This window comes from Pongo pygmaeus, chromosome 6 (genome assembly GCF_028885625.2).
Source record: "Pongo pygmaeus isolate AG05252 chromosome 6, NHGRI_mPonPyg2-v2.0_pri, whole genome shotgun sequence".
Lineage (NCBI taxonomy): Eukaryota > Metazoa > Chordata > Mammalia > Primates > Hominidae > Pongo > Pongo pygmaeus.
In genome coordinates, this window is record NC_072379.2 from 53850227 (window position 1) to 53871295 (window position 21069).

Genomic DNA, 21069 nt, shown 5'->3' on the forward strand with positions numbered 1-21069 from the left:
ACTTCCCAGTTGTAATCCATGCGGTTGTAAGACTTTGTGCAAAGAATGCGGGGGTGGAGAGAGAACTGGGATCTACTTGGGTTTCTAAACTTTCCCGGGTTTAATTTACTCGTGCATTCTGCTATGTAAAAGAAAACATATTTTCGACTAAAATCTCCTATTTTATCAACGCAAAGTGTTCCTGCTTTCTATTAAGCAACAAGGTTACAGCAAGTGTAACAAACTGAATGTACTTATTGATCATCTTTCCTGCTCCAGCCAATCCATCCTATCACCTTCAGCCTGGCTCCTACCCTGGTCTTCAGTTTACACTTGTGCCTCGTCCCTTATCAGCTCCCCACGAGATTCCTGGCTGCTATTTTAATACTCTGTTACTATTTTAAATCGCGTCGCACCCGTTCTTCTTGTCGGTGAGTGAGGGGCTGCGCTCCAAATTGCGCGACCACACAGTGGGGAGTAAACGGAGACGGTGACTTGATTGCCATCCGCGCGCTTCACAGCGGCGGGGCCGACCAGGCGCCCAGGGCGCACGCACAGCGCTCCTAAGTGGCCGCTCCGGGCGCCTTCTCCCTGCCCCGCCGCGTCTCGCCCGCGCGGTCTCCACGCGCAGCCTTCATAGGCTCCGAAACTTGGATCAGCGCCCCGATCCTCGAGAGGGCTCTTCCTTCGGCCCCATGACTCCCACAGTGGAAGGGCCGCCGCCTCCGGAAGGCTGTCCGCGCCCGCGTCCTTGCCCCGGCCGAGCCCCACGCGGGCCACGAAAGGGTGTGGGTCGCCAGGCGGCAGGGGGTCCGGCCCTGCCCGCGACAGAAGTCCGCGCGTGTGCGCTAGCCGGCCTTGAGCGCGCGTCCGGCGCAGAAGGGCGGCGGGGGCGGGGCTGCGGCCGCTCGCAGGGTGTCCCCGCCCCCGCCCCCGCCCCCGCCCCCGCCCCCGCCCCCGGCGTTCCGCGGTCGCCGTGACAACCGGAGTGGCGGCAACGGCGGCGAGCTAGCGAGTCCCGCGCCTCCTCCCGGCGGTACTGCCGGGCCCGCAGCAGCCGCCCGGCCTCCGCAGTCTCCCCGCCTCCCGGCCCGCGGGGAGGGACGGGCCCGCCCTCCGCCCGCCCCCCGCCCTCCCGCTGGAGAGTGAGCACCGCCCAGCCGCCCAGCCTGTCCGCGGTTCTCCGGCTGCCGTTCGAGCGCGCGCAGCGAACCGGCGCGACTATGCCTAGATGGTCCTGCAGGCGCGGGAACAAGCACCAGGAGGCGGCTGCCAAGCCGCCCCTGCAGCCCCGCGCCTCGCAGTCGCTGCTGAGGGTGCGCCGGACGTCGGCACCGGGGAGCCCCGGCCCGAGCGCGCGACCCCGTCCCCAGGGCGCAAGGGCGCAGCGGGCAGGAAGAGGCCCCGCGCTGAGCCCGGGGGCGCCTGGCCGCCCGGCTGCGCTGGACGCGGCCGTACCGGGACCACGCACCTGTTAGGTGAGCAGCCCGAGCGCCGGCGCCGCCGGGACGCGGAACTTTGAGGCGCGGGCCCCCTCCCCTCCCCTTCCTTCCCCTCTCCTCCCGCTTCGGTCGCGCCAAGCCCTGCCGGCCGGACCAGCCAGTTTGCAGCCCTCTCCGACTTTTTCTCTGGGACGTTCTTACCTTCTCTTCCCCACAACTTCCCGGCTCACCTCTCCTCGCACTCTTCCCACCTGCGCTCCGCCTGAGCTTTAAAAGAATGGCCCGGGGCTCAACAGCTGCCCGGCCTGGCCGCGGGCGGCAGATCTGCGCTAACGAGACTTGGGCGCTGCTGATTGGTACGACCGGCTGCTTTCCCGTTATCTCGGCCTCTGACCGCCAGGATGGTTTGCTTTGGCTTGGAAAGGATTCCGTGGAGCTCAAAGCAAACGCACGTTCCATGTGCCAGAGAGTTGCTTAAACTTATAAATTTTAGCGTGCTTTTTTTCTTCTTGGCCGCAAACGCCGCCGGTGGCACTTTGTGATTCCCCTCCGCACGTCACTTTCTAGGTTGTGTTGTGTTTGGGGCGCCCGAGCGTTAATCCTCCCTGCTGTCCTGGGAGCCTTTGGTGAGGAGGGCTCTCCTCCCCTCTCTCTGCTATGCACCAAGTGGATGATGTGTAATGATGTCCTGAAAAAAATAAAGTTGAAGCATTCATATGTTTCGGACTGACTTCAGGTTTCCTTTGTTTCCTGATTGACATTTCGATAAAGCAAGTTATAGCAGTTTGGATAACAGGCCTAATTTTTCTAAGTCAACTAGTGAAATGCTGTAACATTGCTTTTTCTGTATGCCTCAGTGGGCATTTGGCTACTGAACTGTTTATTTACTGTTGATTTATCCCTTAGTATATTTTCAAATTCCCTTGGTGACCCAAAGTTCCCTTAGCCAGGAGTTGGGGTCCAGTATAAGTCGAGGAATAGGACACAGCAACTTGGCTTCCCCTGAGATCACAGCCACCACTAAAAGCCACTCAGTCATAAAAAGCCAGACATCTCTGTGAGTATGTTTTAATGGGCTCAAGAAGGTTGTTTTTAGGGTACTTTTTTCCCCCATTGCAGATTCAAGCCTAGAAAAACTAGTTGTTGTTTTTTTTTCCCGGCACATTCCCACCCCCGCCCCCGCCTTTTTTTTTTTTTTTCTCGGTAGCTAGCTTGAAAAGCTGGCTAGTGTGCAGGTTAGAAAAGCTCACCTTGGGGAGGCAGCACAATACAGTGGATGAGGCAGAGCCTTCAGATCTAGTACACAGCGGTTCAGTTTGGTTTAAGTTTCAGGTTCCTTCGTGAGTCTTTCCTTCTCTGCTAGTGGGGGGTTATCACATGGCGAATTTACTCCACAGAGATCCGCAGGGATCTGCTAAGGATCATAACTAAAAGTGGTGGGTGATACATGGGAAGATACTTTGTGTTTAGAGCACTTGACACATTGTAGTTGTTGTAATAAAAGCAAATGTGTGATGCTGATTTGAGATCTGATCACAGAATGGAATTGCATTTTTATTGAATGACTAATATAAACATTAACCACTTTGTAGTAAAACAGAATGGCATTGCTTCTTCAGGGATGTTACAATAACAAATCTTAGAGTAATGATATTTATTGCTATTTTCTGCATATTTTCTTTTTTGATTGCATTTCGTTTGAATCTTCTTTGGAAGGATGCATGACTTATATTTGGATGGCTTATCTTTGGATTTAGTGATGCCCATACCTAAATACAGTTTCGTATTAATGTAACAGTATAGCACGTTGCTTGACTTGCCCCTTTGAGCATTGAAAGGAGGTACAGTGAATGTGGTAGACCGTATTCTTGGGTGTACCCTGGACCATGGCCGTCAGATGTATGGAAGTTGGATGAACAGACCCAGGTCTAGAGACTTTCTGTCCTTGTTAACCCTCTGCATGAGGCCCCAGGGCACCTTGAGAGATGATTCTGCTGAATGATTGGACCTGGGTTGCTTCTTTCTCTGGCTCTGTACCGTCATAGATTGATGTCAGACCTATTTCTTCCCCACGATTATGCCCTGCCACAGCATCAAAAAACCACTCAGATCCTGCAGAGAGGAGCAGAGTTTAGACATTTTTGAAAGCTGCCTTATTTCCTGTTTTCTTCCCCCCTCCCAGAATGAGTGAGAGTTGAGCTGACATTATACAGTATTTCAGTATGGGACTTTAAAATAGCTGTTTGGTTTTCCACATTGCATTGCATATTCTTTCGTTCATCAGGAGTTCATTTGTAACAGATCAAAAAAAGAAGAATTATAACAGCTAAATATTAAGCTAGACAGAAATGGATTCATTTCTATTTAGAAAGTAATTTTGTAACTTGAAGCTCCGTGATAGAAACACACATTTTTAAGAGTTAGAAACTGAGTGGGACTTTCCTCCATAGGTTCTAATCACTGATGAGGAACTCACTGCCTTCCAACATGGTCTTTCCACCGTTGGGCAGGGTTAAGCATGGTTGAAAAGTCTCTTTTCATAAATATGTGTTTTTCTTATTTTGGGGCATTATTTGCTACTTATTTAGTGGTAACATTTGTAAAGAGGGGTTCATGACATGTTTGTATTTAGAAGTTTCAACCTGAGAGCTTCCTCATGCAGAGGTGGCTGTGACATAATAAGAACCTTGACAATGTTTCCCAAACTTTTTTGACCACAGCCCACATTATAAACAATACATTTTATATTAAACCTGTTCACAGCTCCAAACTGCAACTCAGTACATATATGCATAAGTCTGTATGTCTGTTGATCTATTTATGTATGCCAGTGCTCCGTCAGGAAACAATGGAGTATTGTCAGAAGTGTGGGCAGGTTTAAAGAACCTACAAAGGATATTGAATCACCACCCAAGGATTGTCACCAACAGGAAGGTGCTACCACCTCTGGGTCTGAAGGGAAAGGGGAGCTTTATCAGAGGCTGCACTCAGTGAGAGCTGTGTTGTGGGAGCGAGGTCACTCCAGAAGAGTGACCTCAAGCACTTTCCCTGCACCCTCTGGTCTCCCTCTAGTGTGTCTTACTGGCTGAAGCTACTAGAAACCCTTGGGTAAGGGGCACAGCTGAAACACTCTGTAGGGTTAGCGTCTTGGGGCTGAGAATAAGGTAGAGAAGGGAGAGGAATGGATTTGAAGAGATAAATAGAGAATAACCAGCACTTATATGCATATATTTAAAACAAAAGTTTCATGTCACAATATATTTATTTTTTAAATCTGGAGCTGTATCTTTTTTTCTTTTTAATTATACTTAAAGTTCTAGGGTACATGTGCACAACATGCAGGTTTGTTACATATGTATACATGAGCCATGTTGGTGTGCTGCACCCATTAACTCGTCATTTACATTAGGTGTATCTCCTAATGCTATCCCTCCCCCCTCCCCCCACCCCACAACAGGCCCCGGTGTGTGATGTTCCCCTTCCTGTGTCCAAGTGTTCTCATTGTTCAATTTCCACCTATGATTGACAACATGCAGTGTTTGGTTTTCTGTCCTTGTGATAGTTTGCTGAGAATGATGGTTTCCAGCTTCATCCATGTCCCTACAAAGGACATGAACTCATCCTTTTTTATGGCGGCATAGTATTCCATGGTGTATATGTGCCACATTTTCTTAATTCAGTCTATCATTGATGGACATTTGGGTTGGTTCCAAGTCTTTGCTATTGTGAATAGTGCTGCAATAAACATACGTGTGCATGTGTCTTTATAGCAGCATGTTTTATAATCCTTTGGGTATATACCCAGTAATGGGATGGCTAGGTCAAATGGTATTTCTAGTTCTAGATCCTTGAGGAATTGCCCCACTGTCTTCCACAATGGTTGAACTAGTTTACAGTCCCACCAACAGTGTAAAAGTGTTCCTATTTCTCCACTCTCCAGCACCTGTTGTTTCCTGACTTTTTAATGATTGCCATTCTAACTGGTGTGAGATGGTATCTCATTGTGATTTTGATTTGCATTTCTCTGATGGCCAGTGATGATGAGCATTTTTTCATACATGTCACGATATTTAACCCTATAATGTGCAGTAATTCTGATATTCTGTTCTTTTTAAAAAAATATTATTTATAAACCATTAAATTGATTTCATGATCCAGTGTTGTGACCCACAGTTTGAAAACACAGGAACTATTTTCAGGTTCTGTAACCTGTTTTAAGTTAGTTAGGTGCCTGAGCAAAGTGTTTAGTTTTCTGAGCCTAAGTTTGTACACATGTAAAAGGAAAGACCTGGACCAGAACAGGGCTTCTCAGTCTTAGCTGTGTACTAAAGTCACTTGGAAACTTTAACACAGTTTCGTATCCAAGCCAACATGAAACCAATTAAATCTGAATCTGGGATGGGGAGGGTAGTGGCGGCAGCGGTGGTGGTGGTGGTGAAGGGAAGTATCAGTAGTTTTTAAAATTTAATTTCCTGCCTCTTTTTAATAGTAGGCGTCTAGCATCACTGAGCTGATGTTCCTACATGGCAACAATCTGCGAGAACTATGTAAATCTCCCCACCCCCCATGAGGACATGACACATGTCGGTTTGCCACAGCTTCTCCTAATCTCTACAGTTTCCCCAAAACTGGGGCTGTCATTTGCCATTTATTATCTGATTAGGCTGTTATTTTAATTAAGAGTTAAGAGTGGTGCATTTTTTATATCTGTGTCCTTTATGAAAAGAGAAAACAAAAGGGTAGCTGGAGAAGGCTCTGTGTTTCAAGGGAAGATGGCAAAGTTGCTTTTCTTTGTGGTAGTAAAAGATATACCCATTAGACATGCAAACAGAGCATGCCTGTGGTGAAAGACTAACATGAGATACGATTTACAAAACAATAAAAAAAGAACCTGAGTGTGGAAAAAGTGGATGATAAAAACTACCTTTCCCCCGCTTTGCATCGGTCCTGTTTGACTCATTCCCATTACCCACCTGGTTCCTGTGGTCAATGGCAAGGGTACCTCTGCTATAACCTGGTTCTTTATTGACAAGGCTTTGCAACCTCAGCATTGTGGCATTTTAGGTGGGATAATTTTTTTTGTTGTGGGGGCTGTCCTGTGCACTGCAGGATTTTAGCAGCATCCTTGGCCTCCACTTACTAGACGCCACTAGTACCTCCCCAGTAGTGACAACGAAAATGTCTCCAGATATTGGCCATTGTACCCTGGGAGGCAAAATTGCCTCATTTAGGACCACAGCTTTTATTCTCCACAGCTTACGAGAGCCTTGAAGTCCATATGATAGGAAACGCTTGTGACTTCTTAGAGGCAGAAATGATCAGAAACTGGGTGGAGGCAGAGAGTTGAATCTAGCTGTTCGGGACTAGATAGGGGGAGCAATGTGGTGTGGCGGAAGCAGCATAGCCATTTCAACACTGGCCTGCATTTGAATCCTGTTTCTGCATTCAGGCTGTTCTACACTCCCTTAATATGTCTCACCCTTAGTTGGCTTGTCTTTAAAATGGGGATAATAAATGCTTTGTCTGATTATGGTAAAGAATAAATGAGATAATACCTGTAAAATAGCACAGTAAGTTCATTCATAGTCAATCATACCATATCATTGAGTGTCTACTAAGCCAGATGCTAGTTGGTTGGGCTAAAATGTAGAATGAGACTCTGTCACCCCTACCTTCATGGAACTTACATTCTAGAAGGGGGGATGGTAAATAAATGAAAATAATTGCACATTGTGAGTTAGTGCACTGCAGGAAAGAAACAAGCTGAGATAGAAAAAAAAAAAAAAAGGAAATACCCACTTTAAGTAGGGTGAGGAAAGTCCTCTGGGGAGGTAGCCTTAAAGCTGAGACCGATAGAAAGAAAAGATGTCAGCTGAACAGAAGAAGAGACAGTATTGTGAATAGCATGCGCTAAAGGTAGGACAGAGCTTAGCATGTTGAAAGACGAGAGGGTGGAGGTACATCAAAGTGAGATGGGCATGGGCCAGATCTTGAAAAGGAGCTTGGGTTTTATTCTCAGTGCAACAGGAAGCCATTGAGGAATGCTGAACAGGAGGAGAGTGACATGATTAAATTTTTACTTTGAGAAATCTGCTCTTGGGAAAATGGGTGGTTGCACTACAAGGACAAAAGCAGAGAAACCCATGAGGAGGCTGTTCAGGCACCTAGCAAGAGGACCCATCAAGAGGGTTGCTGGCCTGGATGAAGGCAGTGGCTGTGGAGATGGAGAGTAATTGGTCAATTTGAGTTGTATTTTGGAGGTGAAAATGATAAGACTTATGAATTGGGCTTGGATTGAGGGAAAGGAAAGAGTTATGAATACTTTGTACATTTTTGGCTTCTCTAATTGGGTAAATTATGCTGGCATTCACCAAGATAGTGAAGACTGAAGACTAGAGGTATGGATGAGGGAATGGGTTTGAAGGAAAAGGTCAAGAATTTCATCTTGGACATGTTACTTTTGGGACATTTGTGAGATGTCCAAGTAGAAATGCCAATCAGTGGTGGGGTATGAGAGAAAAGGTCTGAGTAGAGACATGTTACAGGGAGTCATCAACAAATAGGTAGTTTTCACATTAATGGAAATTGAATTCGTATTCCCATTGAACTTCTGTTTCCATGCTTATGGGAACAATAGCATCTTATACTGATATGGGGCTTACTCTTTGCCAGGCTTTGTTCGAAGTGCTTTAGATGAACTCATTTAACTGTTTACTCAGTCCTCACCATGACACTATGATTACTGTGCTTGTTTTACCACGTGGGGGGAATCTGAGGCACAAAGATATTAAGTAACTTGTCCAAGGTCACCCCTAGAATGTAGAAGGGCCAGGATTTGACCCAGGCAATGTGTTTCCTAAGTTCATGTTTTGTTTTTTTTTTTTTAAGGAACAAAATCTTTTTTATTTTATTTTATTATTTTTATACTTTAAGTTTTAGGGTACATGTGCACAATGTGCAGGTTAGTTACATATGTATACACGCGCCATGCTGGTGTGCTGCACCCATTAACTCGTCATTTAGCATTAGGTATATCTCCTAATGCTATCCCTCCCCCCTCCCCCCACCCCACAACAGTCCCCAGAGTGTGATGTTCCCCTTCCTGTGTCCATGTGTTCTCATTGTTCAATTCCCACCTATGAGTGAGAATATGCGGTGTTTGGTTTTTTGTTCTTGCGATAGTTTACTGAGAATAATGATTTCCAATTTCATCCATGTCCCTACAAAGGACATAAACTCATCATTTTTTATGGCTGCATAGTATTCCATGGTGTATATGTGCCACATTTTCTTAATCCAGTCTATCATTGTTGGACATTTGGGTTGGTTCCAAGCCTTTGCTATTGTGAATAGTGCCGCAATAAACATACGTGTGCATGTGTCTTTATAGCAGCATGATTTATAGTCCTTTGGGTATATACCCAGTAATGGGATGGCTGGGTCAAATGGTATTTCTAGTTCTAGATCCCTGAGGAATCACCACACTGACTTCCACAAGGGTTGAACTAGTTTACAGTCCCACCAACAGTGTAAAAGTGTTCCTATTTCTCCACATCCTCTCCAGCACCTGTTGTTTCCTGACTTTTTAATGATTGCCATTCTAGCTGGTGTGAGATGGTATCTCATTGTGGTTTTGATTTGCATTTCTCTGATGGCCAGTGATGGTGAGCATTTTTTCATGTGTTTTTTGGCTGCATAAATGTCTTCTTTTGAGAAGTGTCTGTTCATGTCCTTCACCCACTTTTTGATGGGGTTGTTTGTTTTTTTCTTGTAAATTTGTTTGAGTTCATTGTAGATTCTGGATATTAGCCCTTTGTCAGATGAGTAGGTTGTGAAAATTTTCTCCCATTTTGTAGGTTGCCTGTTCACTCTGATGGTAGTTTCCTTTGCTGTGCAGAAGCTCTTTAGTTTAATGAGATCCTATTTGTCAATTTTGGCTTTTGTTGCCATTGCTTTTGGTGTTTTAGACATGAAGCCCTTGCCCATGCCTATGTCCTGAATGGTAATGCCTAGGTTTCCTTCTAGGGTTTTTATGGTTTTAGGTCTAACGTTTAAGTCTTTAATCCATGTTGAATTGATTTTTGTATAAGGTGTGAGGAAGGGATCCAGTTTCAGCTTTCTACATATGGCTAGCCAGTTTACCCAACACCATTTATTAAATAGGGAATCCTTTCCCCATTGCTTGTTTTTGTCAGGTTTGTCAAAGATCAGATAGTTGTAGATATGCAGCATTATTTCTGAGGGCTCTGTTCTGTTCCATTGATCTATATCTCTGTTTTGGTACCAGTACCATGCTGTTTCGGTTACTGTAGCCTTGTAGTATAGTTTGAAGTCAGGTAGTGTGATGCCTCCAGCTTTGTTCTTTTGGCTTAGGATTGACTTGGCGATGCGGGCTCTTTTTTGGTTCCATATGAACTTTAAAGTAGTTTTTTCCAATTCTGTGAAGAAAGTCATTGGTAGCTTGATGAGGATGGCATTGAATCTATAAATTACCTTGGACAGTATGGCCATTTTCATGATATTGATTCTTCCTGCCCATGAGCATGGAATGTTCTTCCATTTGTTTGTATCCTCTTTTATGTCATTGAGCAGTGGTTTGTAGTTCTCCTTGAAGAGGTCCATCACGTCCTTTGTAAGTTGGATTCCTAGGTATTTTATTCTGTTTGAAGCAATTGTGAATGGGAATTCACTCATGATTTGGCTGTTTGTCTGTTATTGGTGTATAAGAATGCTTGTGATTTTTGTACATTGATTTTGTATCCTGAGACTTTGCTGAAGTTGCTTATCAGCTTAAGGAGATTTGGGGCTGAGACAGTGGGGTTTTCTAGATATATAATGATGTCATCTGCAAACAGGGACAATTTGACTTCCTCTTTTCCTGTTTGAATTCCCTTTATTTCCTTCTCCTGCCTAATTGCCCTGGCCAGAACTTCCAACACTATGTTGAATAGGAGTGGTGAGAGAGGGCATCCCTGTCTTGTGCCAGTTTTCAAAGGAAATGCTTCTAGTTTTTGCCCATTCAGTATGATATTGGCTGTGGGTTTGTCATAGATAGCTCTTATTATTTTGAGATACGTCCCATCAATGCCTAATTTATTGAGAGTTTTTAGCATGAAGGGTTGTTGAATTTTGTCAAAGGCCTTTTCTGCATCTATTGAGATAATCATGTGGTTTTTGTCTTTGGTTCTGTTTATATGCTGGATTACATTTATTGATTTGCGTATATTGAACCAGCCTTGCATCCCAGGGATGAAGCCCACTTGATCATGGTGGATAAGCTTTTTGATGTGCTTCTGGATTCGGTTTGCCAGTATTTTATTGAGGATTTTTGCATCAATGTTCATCAAGGATATTGGTCTAAAATTCTCTTTTTGGTTGTGTCTCTGCCCGGCTTTGGTATCAGGATGATGCTGACCTCATAAAATGAGTTAGGGAGGATTCCCTCTTTTTCTATTGATTGGAATAGTTTCAGAAGGAATGGTACCAGTTCCTCCTTGTATCTCTGGTAGAATTCGGCTGTGAATCCATCTGGTTCTGGACTCTTTTTGGTTGGTAAGCTATTGATTATTGCCACAATTTCAGATCCTGTTATTGGTCTATTCAGAGATTCAACTTCTTCCTGGTTTAGTCTTGGGAGGGTGTATGTGTTGAGGGATTTATCCATTTCTTCTAGATTTTCTAGTTTATTTGCGTAGAGGTGTTTGTAGTATCCTCTGATGGTAGTTTGTATTTCTGTGAGATCGGTGGTGATATCCCCTTTATCATTTTTTATTGCATCTATTTGATTCTTCTCTCTTTTCTTCTTTATTAGTCTTGCTAGCGGTCTATCAATTTTGTTGATCCTTTCAAAAAACCAGCTCCTAGATTCATTAATTTTTTGAAGGGTTTTTTGTGTCTCTATTTCCTTCAGTTCTGCTCTGATTTTAGTTATTTCTTGCCTTCTGCTAGCTTTTGAATGTATTTGCTCTTGCTTTTCTAGTTCTTTTAATTGTGATGTTAGAGTGTCACTTTTGGATCTTTCCTTCATTCTCTTGTGGGCATTTAGTGCTATAAATTTCCCTCCTTTGAATGTGTCCCAGAGATTCTGGTATGTTGTGTCTTTGTTCTCGTTGGTTTCAAAGAACATCTTTATTTCTGCCTTCATTTCGTTATGTACCCAGTAGTCATTCAGGAGCAGGTTGTTCAGTTTCCATGTAGTTGAGCGGTTTTGAGTGAGTTTCTTAATCCTGAGTTCTAGTTTGATTGCACTGTGGTCTGAGAGACAGTTTATTATAATTTCTGTTGTTTTACATTTGCTAAGGAGAGCTTTACTTCCAAGTATGTGGTCAATTTTGGAATAGGTGTGGTGTGGTGCTGAAAAAAATGTATATTCTGTTGATTAGGGGTGGAGAGTTCTGTAGATGTCTATTAGGTCTGCTTGGTGCAGAGCTGAGTTCAATTCCTGGGTATCCTTGTTAACTTTCTGTCTCATTGATCTGTCTAATGTTGACAGTGGGGTGTTAAAGTCTCCCATTATTATTGTGTGGGAGTCTAAGTCTCTTTGTAGGTCTCTCAGGACTTGCTTTATGAATCTGGGTGCTCCTGTATTGGGTGCACGTATATTTAGGGTAGTTAGCTCTTCTTGTTGAATTGATCCCTTTACCATTATGTAATGGCCTTCTTTGTCTCTTTTGATCTTTGTTGATTTAAAGTCTGTTTTATCCGAGACTAGGATTGCAACTCCTGCCTTTTTCTGTTTCCATTTGCTTGGTAGATCTACCTCCATCCTTTTCTTTTGAGCCTATGTGTGTCTCTGCACGTGAGATGGGTTTCCTGAATACAGCACACTGATGGGTCTTGACTCTTTATCCAGTTTGCCAGTCTGTGTCTTTTAATTGGAGCATTTAGTCCATTTACAGTTAAAGTTAATATTGTTATGTGTGAATTTGATCCTGTCATTATGATGTTAGCTGGTTATTTTGCTCGTTAGTTGATGCAGTTTCTTCCTAGCCTCGATGGTCTTTACAATTTGGCATGATTTTGCAGCGGCTGGTACCGGTTGTTCCTTTCCATGTTTAGCGCTTCCTTCAGGAGCTCTTTTAGGGCAGGCCTGGTGGTGACAAAATCTCTCAGCATTTGCTTGTCTGTAAAGTATTTTATTTCTCCTTCACTTATGAAGCTTAGTTTGGCTGGATATGAAATTCTGGGTTGAAAATTCTTTTCTTTAAGAATGTTGAATATTGGCCCCCACTCTCTTCTGGCTTGTAGAATTTCTGCCGAGAGATCTGCTGTTAGTCTGATGGGCTTCCCCTTTGTGGGTAACCCGACCTTTCTCTCTGGCTGCCCTTAACATTTTTTCCTTCATTTCAACTTTGGTGAATCTGACAATTACATGTCTTGGAGTTGCTCTTCTCAAGGAGTATCTTTGTGGCGTTCTCTGTATTTCCTGAATCTGAATGTTGGCTTGCCTTGCTAGATTGGGGAAGTTCTGTTGGATAATATCCTGCAGAATGTTTTCCAACTTGGTTCCATTCTCCCCGTCACTTTCAGGTACACCAATCAGACGTAGATTTGGTCTTTCCACATAGTCCCATATTTCTTGGAGGCTTTGTTCTTTTCTTTTTTTTCTTTTTTCTCTAAACTTCCCTTCTGGCTTCATTTCATTCATTTCGTCTTCCATCACTGATACCCTTTCTTCCAGTTGATCGCATCAGCTCCTGAGGCTTCTGCATTCTTCACGAAGTTCTCGAGCCTTGGCTTTCAGCTCCATCAGCTCCTTTAAGCACTTCTCTGTATTGGTTATTCTAGTTATACATTCGTCTAAATTTATTTCAAAGTTTTCAACTTCTTTGCCTTTGGTTTGAATTTCCTCCTGTAGCTCGGAGTAATTTGATCGTCTGAAGCCTTCCTCTCTCAACTCGTCAAAGTCATTCTCCGTCCAGCTTTGTTCCGTTGCTGGTGAGGAGCTGCGTTCCTTTGGAGGAGGAGAGACACTCTGCTTTTTAGTTTCCAGTTTTTCTGCTCTGTTTTTTCCCCATGTTTGTGGTTTTATCTACTTTTGGTCTTTGATGATGGTGATGATGGTGATGATGGTGTGGATGTCCTTTCTGTTTGTTAGTTTTCCTTCTAACAGACAGGACCCTCAGCTGCAGGTCTGTTGGAGTACCCGGCAGTGTGAGGTGTCAGTCTGCCCCTGCTGGGGGGTGCCTCCCAGTTAGGCTGCTCGGGGGTCAGGGTTCAGGGACCCGCTTGAGGAGGCAGTCTGCCCGTTCTCAGATCTCCAGCTGCGTGCTGGGAGAAACACTGCTCTCTTCAAAGCTGTCAGACAGGGACATTTAAGTCTGCAGAGGTTACTGCTGTCTTTTTGTTTGTCTGTGCCCTGCCCCCAGAGGTGGAGCCTACAGAGGCAGGCAGGCCTCCTTGAGCTGTGGTGGGCTCCATCCAGTTCGAGCTTCCTGGCTGCTTTGTTTACCTAAGCAAGCCTGGGCAATGGCGGGCGCCCCTCCCCCAGCCTCGCTGCCGCCTTGCAGTTTGATCTCAGAGTGCTGTGCTAGGAATCAGCGAGACTCTGTGGGCGCAGGACCCTCCGAGCCATGTGCGGGATATAATCTCCTGGTGCGCCTTGTTTTAAGCCTGTCGGAAAAGCGCAGTATTCGGGTGGGAGTGACCCGATTTTCCAGGTGCCGTCTGTCACCCCTTTCTTTGACTAGGAAAAGGAACTCCCTGACCCCTTGCGCTTCCCGAGTGAGGCAATGTCTCGCCCTTCTTCAGCTCGCCCACGGTGCGCGCACCCACTGACCTGCGCCCACTGTCTGGCTCTCCCTAGTGAGATGAACCTGGTACCTCAGATGGAAATGCAGAAATCACCCATCTTCTGTGTTGCTCACGCTGGGAGCTGTAGACCGGAGCTGTTCCTATTCGGACATCTTGGCTCCACAACCCCGGTTCATGCTTTTAACTAGTATGCTATATTTCATCTCCTCTACGGGTACAGTACAGCAAAATAAATGAAACCCTAGAGTCCAATTCTCAGAAACCCTAACATTTTGTGCTCAATGTTAGTTTTCTTGTTTCTGCCTTCTCCTGGAAAAAGAGGGAAAAGAGGGTCATACTTAGAGATACAGGAACAAGAAGTAGAAAGAACATATTAGGGGTGGCATAGGGGCTAAGAAAAGCTAAGGAAGCATGAGGCACAGGGACACAGGCCATCTTGGTGTGCTTGCTTTCAAACAGACACATAGACCCAACTGAGCACCAGCTGTGAGAGTGTATTTATGTTAATTCATAGAGGTCATGCCAATGGGAATTTGGGATTTTAAAGAATTTCTTTAATGTTTACCGGCATTTTTTTTCTTTCTAAAATAGACTTCTGGCTAACTCTAAAGAATGTTTATAATCACCTAAACATTTTATTATTAAAAGATACAGTTAGAAGTTTTCTGAATACATGATGCTCATTAGCATCCAAAGAACAAATTTAATGAGTTTGGTTTATAGAAATATAAGCATGTTATCTATTTGTGATTGATTTTTGGCCAATAATATGGCATCAATACTGAAAGCACATACAATTTTATTTATGTACCTATGGGTATTTGGATGTTGCTAATATTTGAACAGTGGCTGTTTTGCATTGTAAATACTTACCCTATTAGGCTGTATTAATTTCTCTTAATGAGTGTATTAGGTATATTAATGTTTCTTAAAGTTCATGCTAATGAGGCACAGTTGTTCTTTAGTATCCCCAAGGGATTGGTTCAGGGACCTCCCTCTGATATTAAAATCTGCAGATGCTCAAGTGCCTAGTATAAAGTGGCATAGTATTTGCCTATAACCTACACGCATACTCCTGGATACTTTCAATCATCTGTAGATTACTTAGAATACCTAATAGAATGTAAATGTTATGTATATATTTGTTATACTGTATTGTTTAGGGAATAATACCTGTATGTGTTCAGTACAGATGGATTTTTTTCCCCCTACTATTTTCAATCTGAGGTTGGTTGAATCCACAGATGTGGAACTGACAGATATGGAGGACTGACTAAATCTACATTGTCATAGAGACTGTAAACCTGTGTACATACTTCCAAATGGAGTAGCTTTAGGCTTTATTATTCATATGTTTAATCCTAAATTCCTGTTTTGCTAGTTCTTCTGCTGTCAGTTTGTACTTTAGTCAAACCATTGGGACATTACTCTTCCAGGGGAAGAGGCTGCTAGTTTTATGTAGTCACTGTTAGAACCGTTTAGTTATAATGGTTACTAGTCATCAAAGCTAGTAAAAATTATGTCTATATCTAGGTCCAGATGTTGTTTAATCTCATAAAGGGCAGTCTCATTTCATAGGGAAGATCAGTTGTCCATGGAGGACCTTTCATAATTCAATCAAGAATCATTGAATATAAATACATTTAAAAAGCAGAATAATTTATTTTCAGAATACATAAATCTACAACTATCATAGCATGTTTTTGTGCTTTAATACTGCTTTCTATTTTCTCAGCATTCTCACTATTATTTTTTTCCTGAGGGCCCTTAAATGAATAGCTGTTTCTGTTTTTCTGGCATCTTTCTCCATATTTGTGGCTGATTGTCAGGTGTGTTTTTCACCACAGTCACTATCACATAAAGAGTGTTTGGATGGCATTTTGTAACTTTACCTTTATTAAAATAGCAATTGTTAACATAATAGCATAGCTGTCACCAAGACCACTTACAGAAGTTCTAGTGTGGTTTATTGTACTGATCATGAACGCGTGTGATTTTATCTACTAGTTTACAGTAGCACTAATTGTAAACACAGTTTATAAGTCACTTGACCAGTTACTTTTGAAAACTTGCTATCTAGACAAATTATTAGTTTAGGGAGATTGTTGTAATTGAGAAGAGTGAGACTTTATTCATATTTTTAATACTAAAATTTGCCCAAAGTGCTACTACTCTGCCCTGCATTTTCCTGTTTCCTAGTAGTAATTACTACTTTTTATAATATAGCTTTTCAGTGCTGGAGTTGTCAACAGTAGAATCTTTTTCTGCAGGTTTTCATATTAACCATAAAGTTCTTATGTAATTGTTTTTCACTAAGTTTAAAAAGTTGTTGTTTTTTGAAAATGAGACCTTATTTCTCACTCTTTTCTCATCTTTCATATCCATGGGAATGTTATAAAAATGTAGAACTTAAAGGTTAGCTCTTGGAATTTTCTTGGTGAGAAAACTAAAGTAGGGCCAGGTGAATGGCCCAATGTAATTATTGAGTTCAGCAGGTGAAGTTTGGGATTGAAATTGAGGTCTCTTGGCTTTGTTAATTACATCTGTGTAAAATTGTAGGTTTCAGATCTAAAGTCTAAGGCATCTGTCAAAGGCACATTAGTGGGAAGTTGACCTCATGTGTCCCAAGACCCTGGAGCTCTTTTGACAAGAGCACTGCTTTACTGGCTTCTGGTTATTTGGGGGAATCACTCTTTTGTATCTTTATGGTCAACCTGTAAGTCTTTTTTTTTTTTTTTAATGTAATTATTTTTGAAAACTAATCTGAATTTTTTTATTGGTTGGTTGGTTTGGCAATGATGTAACAACACAGTAAAATAGTAAAAACTGTCACAGTTTTCTTAGTCACTTAAATTAAAAGATAAGCAAGATTTGTGATACCCAAGAGAAGCTTGCAATTTGAGGGGAATGCATATCTTACCATTGGAATGGGTTATCAGTTAATGAACTTGTTAAATCTCTCACTGAATATCATGGGCCTGGATGTGTGTGTGGTTCTCTTTTTACTCCAGTGGAGAGATGCAGCTTCTACTTAAACTTTTTCCATTAGGTTTACTAAAGTTTTACAGCTTCTGTATGCATGCTCAGAAGCAGATCATATTATCTTGGTTATGTATCTTATCTAGCTATTTGTTCTTAAAACAATAAAATGTATTTTTTTCAATAAGGAGAAAGTTACTTTATGAAAATTACTAAGGTAGATTACTGTTTGATTTTGAAATGTTTGTGTCAGAGTCATTTGAATCAGAGCAACTCCATTTCGAATGGAGGCTGGGTAAAATAAGGCTGGGACCTACCAGGCTGCATTACCAGAAGGTTAGGCATCCAAGTCACAGGATAAGATGGGAGGTCAGCAAAAGGTACAGGTCACAAAGACCCTGCTGATAAAACAGCATGCGGTAAAGAAGCCAGCCAAAACCCACCAAAACCAAGATGGCGATGAAAGTGACCTCTGTCATCCTCACTGCTCATTATACACTAACTGTAATACATTAGCATGCTAAAAGACACTCCCACCAGCGCCATGACAGTTTACAAATGCCATGGCAATGTCAGGAAGTTAGGATATATGGTCTAAAAAGGGGAGGAACCCTCAGTTCCAGGAATTGTCCATCCTTTTTCTAGAAAACTCATGAATAATCCACCCCTCGTTTAGCATATAATCAAAAAATAACTATAAGTATCCTTAGTACAGCAGCCCAAACTGCTGTTCAGCCTAGGGAGTAGCCATTCTTTATTCCTTTACTGAATGAACTTGCTTTGGACTCGCCCCGAATTCTTTCTTGCACAAGATCTAAGAACCCTGTCTTGGAGTCTGGATCAGGACCCTTTTCTGGTAACATTTGTATTCATACTATGTGAGGATAAGACTTTTATGGTAAGTTAGAATTTATTGTCTTCAAAACACTTATGTTGAGTGGTTGTTGTATTAAGTATTGCCTACTTTAATATCTGTACATATATATATATTTAAAATATGTGAATGTTTACTTAGTGTATTTCTCTGTTTAGAAGCCTAATTATATTCCACTTTGGGATGGTGATATATACTTTCCATGCTCTCCTGTTTTCATATACTGTATTCACTTTAAAATAAACCATTTTGTCCTTGATGCTCTTGTGATTTCTAAGGCATTTCCTCCTGTGTGCCAGTGCATCCTCTTCGTTGAATGTGCTTAACATCTTCGAGCCTGAGCTTGGAGTGAGAGAAACCCAGCTCTCCTCCAGGCCTTGCTGTATCCCAGTCATGTGCCCCTGAGCCTCATGGGAAAATATGACCCATATCTGCCTCAAAGGCACCCCTGGATCATTTTTGCTTAATAAGTGAAAGGGCTCTCTAAACTGCAACTGACAAACAGATGTTAGACATTTTCATTGTGATTAAGTTTTCTAATTTTTTCTTAACTGTTGAAAAAGCAGTTTTGCTTAATGCAAAATACATGGAGGAGATCTGATTAACTAAAGTTGTCCTTAAAACCATCATCACGTAGACCACTGATTTCTAGATCTTACTGGGAGCAGTAGTTTCTTCAAATCATGACTGAATTTTATTTTTATTTATTTATTGAGACAGAGTTTTGCCCTTGTTGCCTAGGCTGGAGTGCAATGGTGCGATTTTGGCTCACTGCAACCTCCGCCTCCCAAATTCAGGTGATTCTCCTGCCTCACCGTCCCAAGTGGCTGGGATTACAGACATGTGCCACCATGCTCGACTAATTTTTTTTTTTTTTTTTTTTTAGTAGAGATGGGGTTTCGCCATGTTGGCCAGGATGGTTTGGAACCCCTGACCTCAGGTGATCCACCTGCCTCGGCCTCCCAAAGTGCTGGGATTACAGGTGTGAGCCACCAAGCCCGGCCTTCATGACTGAATTTTAAAAGCAATCTTGCTTCTCGCTTTGAAACTCAATATCTGTATTAATAGAGTGCATTCCTTCTTTTCCTAGTCAAAATAGATTTCTTTCCCTATTCAAAACAGAAACAAATTAAAAGTGCCAAACCTACCAAGGCTTTGTAGTTCGAGTAGCAGGAAAATCAAAATGAAAACAGAAAATTGTCAGAAAATAGCTGTGCAGTCACCTTGGAGGGTGCAAAGTCCAGTGTGTTAGTGATAATAGCTGTAGGTAGCTACTCAAGATTGTCTAGTGCTAGGGATGGAGACGACCAAAGAGAAACCCCTCCTTTTTTTTTTTTCAGACGGATTTTTGCTCTTGTTGCCCAGGCTGGAGTGCAATGGCGCAATCTCGGCTCACTGCAACCTCCGCCTCCTGGATTCAAGCGATTCTCCTGCCCCAGCCTCCCGAGTATTGAGTAGCTGGGATTACAGGCGCCTGCCACCATGCCCAGCTAATTTTTTGTGCGTTTTTAGTAGAGACGGGGTTTCGTCATGTTGGCCAGGCTGTCTCGAACTCCCACTTCTTTTTTCCTCCTCCTCCTTCTTTTTCTCTTTCCTTCTTTTTTTTTTTTTTTTTTTTTTTTTTTTTTTGAGAAACAGAGTCTCACTATGTTGCCCAGGCTAGAGAGCAGTGGCTGTTAACAGTCACAGTCATAGCACACTGCTGCAGCCTTGAATTCCTGGGCTCAAGAGATGCTGCTGCCTCTGCTTCCCCAGTAATGGATACTACAGGCATGTGCCACTGTACCTGGCTTGGGTTTCATTTCTAAGAGTATTTTCATAGTTTGATTCCTTAGTTAAGAGTTATTTAATCAGAAGCCTGCCATCAGCTGTATCTTGTGAGATAAGAAAATTGAATGGTGTCTTCCAGGTTCATCTTAGTATGTTCTTTCTGCTTGGACAGATAGCAAGGTATTCATTCTCATATGAGACTGATTTTATTTCCAGCTTGTTTTCTCTCTCTTACCTTTTCTTCTTTTTTTCTCCTTTACTCGTTTCATTTTAAATTTGTTTAAAAACACGGGTAAGATTGGTCATAAAATTTCAGGTATTGCAGCAGTATATCAGAAGTGGTAGTTCCCTTTTTTCTCCCACCCCCAATCCTGTACCCCTCAGCCACCATATTTCTTTATTCTAAGTTATCCTTACCTGTTGATTCCATTCCTCTCTCAGTTCTATTAGCGAGAGTTTCCATCTAATGGTTTCTATTAGAGGATACTAGGCCCTCATATATTTTGTTGAATGAGTGAGTGAATGAAAATGGTGGCTGTATGCTTAATTCCCTTATGAGCTAGTTAATCACAATTTTAAACGTAGCCCTGGGGCTTTTCTTGAAGAGCCAGTATTCTTTTTTACAGATTTCAGTATTTGACATACTTATCTTTGAAATGGCTTTTCTATAAGATGAACATGTTTATGTTAAAATTCTAATTTAAATTTCTTTTTTCTTACAGCTTTTGCAGCAGCGTTGGCACTGGTAAGATTTTTTTTTCCTTTGGTATTTTATGCAGATGTTTATAATTTACTAAAGCTATTTCCCATACATTTAAAGGAATAATTTCAGCATGATTAGTATGAATATATATTACATGTAACACAATAGTCTGTAAAGCTAGTTTAATTGATAAATCAGGGTCAGAATAATATAATTGTTTAATAAAAGAGAGATTCATTATTAAAGAGGCTATATTTGAGACTCCACTCAACATTAATATGTTCATGGTGAAAGATTAATTTTTTTAATCTTCTAGATAGAAATATGAATTTCATTAGATGTTTCTAAAATGGTAACCCAACAACATTTACAGTTTAATCTATACTTTTATTGTACTTCACTTAAAATATTCTGGTTCATTTTAATTTTAAAATCTAATTTGATTTTTTATAGAGGGAAATTTTAATATAAATGCAATGCATACTGAGCGGAAAACAAATATAGATACTATTGTATTTGAGTTTTATTACAAAATTATCTGCAAGTTAGTTGATACTTTTATTTTTGCT

General features: G+C 42.1%; 1 pseudogene; it reads left to right on the forward strand.

The window, feature by feature from the left end:
* Positions 1–1210: 1210 nt before the first annotated feature.
* LOC129041528 (protein C-mannosyl-transferase DPY19L1-like) overlaps positions 1211–21069 on the forward strand; it is an 84327-nt pseudogene continuing 64468 nt past the window's right edge.